This window comes from Ascaphus truei (genome assembly GCF_040206685.1).
Source record: "Ascaphus truei isolate aAscTru1 chromosome 20 unlocalized genomic scaffold, aAscTru1.hap1 SUPER_20_unloc_1, whole genome shotgun sequence".
NCBI classification, from domain to species: domain Eukaryota; kingdom Metazoa; phylum Chordata; class Amphibia; order Anura; family Ascaphidae; genus Ascaphus; species Ascaphus truei.
Window position 1 is genome coordinate 901,851 of NW_027453857.1, and position 3,150 is coordinate 905,000.

The following is a 3,150-nucleotide window of genomic DNA, read 5'->3' on the forward strand; positions in this document are numbered from 1 at the left end:
TATCTATTCAACTAAATAAATATAATCTATTTAAAAACAATACAATAAAAAGCTGGAGAAATGATACGTCAACCAAGCCACAGATGTGATGCCAATGAGCGTTGAACTCCTTGCAGATCCACCGTCCGCTGGTTGTGGCAGAAAGTGGTGACATACAGTAGAACAGAGTGGTTGAGCTGTAACCACGGCAGTCAGGTCAGAAATCAACACAATATTTTTTGAAATTTAGAATGAGAATGTTCTGTATGTCACATTCTGGGCTCAGACTCTGAGCCCTGTCACATGTTAGCAGCTTGTGATAATAGAAAGTATCCATATACTGCACCGACACACTTTATTCGAGCAAATACCCAGTATGTACCTGGCAGATACCTGGAATGCGCCGCTCCTCACCTCTGACAAGCCCCGTTGCGTTTGCCTTCCCAGCCTGGGTTCATGCCTGGCTGATGGGCGGCTGATCTGTTAAATGATAATGATTAGGATTTAATAGGCTGCAATGCTTCGCGTGTCTACCAGATGGCATAAATTCATGAATTGTAATGCAGTATATATATATATACTGTGCAGTATTGCAGCCAGCGGGAATAAAATGCTTCAATCCCTGCCTGGAAAATACCTCAATGCACTCGGGCAGAAAACAGTCACAAACCTCAATACACCCGGGTATACCCGAATTCGTGGGACTAGCCGAGCTCGAATAAAGTGTGTCGCCAGTGTACTGGGATGTGATAAGAAACATGAAGGTCATTTTATACTGGGTCCCATAACCTGCTTTATATGAAGTATCATTTTACACTAATTAGTAGAGATGTTACATTTTGAAAAATAGCACTTCTGGCGGCATTGTTCATTTTCTCTACAAATGATAAATCAAAAAGTTGGATAAAACGTTACAGTATATGTGTGTGTGCGCGCGCAATATATATATATATAGAGGTATCAGTACCGTGTTAGCCGAGCTTCAATAATCAAAAAATAAATAGATGATACCGTTCTGTGGCTAACGAAATGCTTTTATCTCTCTGTGTCTCTGTCTCTCTCTCTCTGTGTCTCTGTCTCTCTCTCTGTGTGTCTCTGTTTCTCTCTGTGTGTCTCTGTCAAAAGAACATTTCAGTATTGCCAAAGCGTGAGTAATAGGGGGTGTGGGACAATGATTACACGAATACTAGGGGGTACGGTATAATGGTTATACAGTACATTACCTTTGTCTCTCTCTCTCTCTCTGTGTCTGTCTCTCTCTCTCTGTGTCTCTCTCTCCCTATGTCCCTCTCTCTGTCTCTCTCTCATTCTCTGTGTCTCTCTCTCATTCTCTGTCTCTCTCTCATTCTCTGTCTCTCTCTCATTCTCTGTCTCTCTCTCATTCTCTGTCTCTCTCTCTCATCCCTGTATGATAGGTATGTTCCAACTCTATTTTTTGCTCTTCTTTTCCGTTTGAGAGGAGGGAGTCCCTCACCTCTTCAGCCACACACCAGGAACGCTGGATTGCTTTCAGACGCTCGGAGAGGCGGATACAGTCGTGGATTGCAGGCACTGATTTATCTGGTAAGTACCGCAAACATGCTTGAACAAGGGCCGTAGACATTTTTTTTGATGGTTTAGATTATCATTGTCTGTGGTTGTTAGTTATTGGTATTAGAGTTTTTTTATGTTGTTACGAATCAAATACATTTTGAAGTAGTAATCCCCTCCGAACTGGGCATTCCTGGCCAATAATGCCCTGGCTGTAAGAGTTGAAGGGCCCAAGCAAAGCCCCCAAGCAAAGCCCCCACCTCTATACACACTAACACTGCAGGGGCATCAGAGTGTCTTGTTGTCATGGCAACGGGGGGTGTCACGTGATGTAATTTGTTTAATAAATTATTTTTTAAGGTGTCCCGGTTTTTCATTTTCGAAATCTGGTCACCCTATTCATCAAGCAGAAAAAGTGAAGAAACAATTGTAGTTTTGCCAATGGACGTCATTTTGGCATATCATTAGCTTTGAGGATACCCATTAATATGAAGAAAAATAACATCGATTCCCAATGTAGCCCCCCTTCCCTGGGCCAATCGCAGATCGGGCCCCCCTCCTCTGTACTAGGGTCTGGCTACGTGTCTGAGTGTGGTGCATACCTGCTGGCAACAGGGGGGCCTGAGTCTCCCGCGATGGTATGGGGAATGATAGGATCAGGTTTCTGGGGTGAATGCCTCCGTCTCATCAGAGCAGGATGAAATTTCTCTTCAGAAGGACTTGGAGAGACTGGAAACGTGGTCAGGTAAATGGCAAATGAGGTTTAATACAGATAAATGTAAGGTTATGCATTTGGGATGCAAGAATAAAAAGGCGACTTACAAATTAAATGGAGATATATTGGGGGAATCCTTGATGGAGAAGGATTTAGGAGTGCTTGTAGACAGCAGGCTTAGCAATAGTGCCCAATGTCATGCAGTAGCTGCAAAGGCAAACAAGATCTTATCTTGCATCAAACGGGCAATGGATGGAAGGGAAGTAGACATAATTATGCCCCTTTACAAAGCATTAGTAAGACCACACCTTGAATATGGAGTACAATTTTGGGCACCAATCCTAAGAAAAGACATTATGGAACTAGAGAGAGTGCAGAGAAGAGCCACCAAATTAATAAAGGGGATGGACATTCTAACTTATGAGGAGAGGCTAGCTATATTGGATTTATTTACATTAGAAAAGAGGCGTCTAAGAGGGGATATGATAACTATATACAAATATATTCAGGGACAATACAAGGAGCTTTCAAAAGAACTATTCATCCCACGGGCAGTACAAAGGACTCGGGCCATCCCTTAAGGTTGGAGGAAAGGAAATTTCACCAGCAACAAAGGAAATGGTTCTTTACAGTAAGGGCAGTTACAATGTGGAATTCATTACCCATGGAGACTGTGATGGCAGATACAATAGATTTGTTCAAAAAAAGGTTGGACATCTTTTTAGATGGGAAAGGTATACAGGGATATACCAAATAAGTATATATGGGAAGGATGTTGATCCAGGGATTAATCCGATTGCCAATTCTTGGAGTCAGGAAGGAATTAATTTTTCCCCTTAATGGGGTTTTTTGTTTGCCTTCCTCTGGATCAATAAGTAAGTATAGATATTGATATAAAGTATCTGTTGTCTGAATTTAGCATAGGT

The 3,150-nt window shown here is 42.1% G+C and overlaps 1 long non-coding RNA gene across 1 annotated transcript in view; it reads left to right on the plus strand.

The window, feature by feature from the left end:
* Window positions 1-1,304: 1,304 nt before the first annotated feature.
* LOC142474699 (uncharacterized) overlaps window positions 1,305-3,150 on the plus strand; it is a 17,745-nt gene continuing 15,899 nt past the window's right edge. Inside the window, exon 1 of the long non-coding RNA XR_012790593.1 lies at window positions 1,305-1,542. This is a non-coding gene — a long non-coding RNA (uncharacterized LOC142474699). The remainder of the gene's footprint in view (window positions 1,543-3,150) is intronic.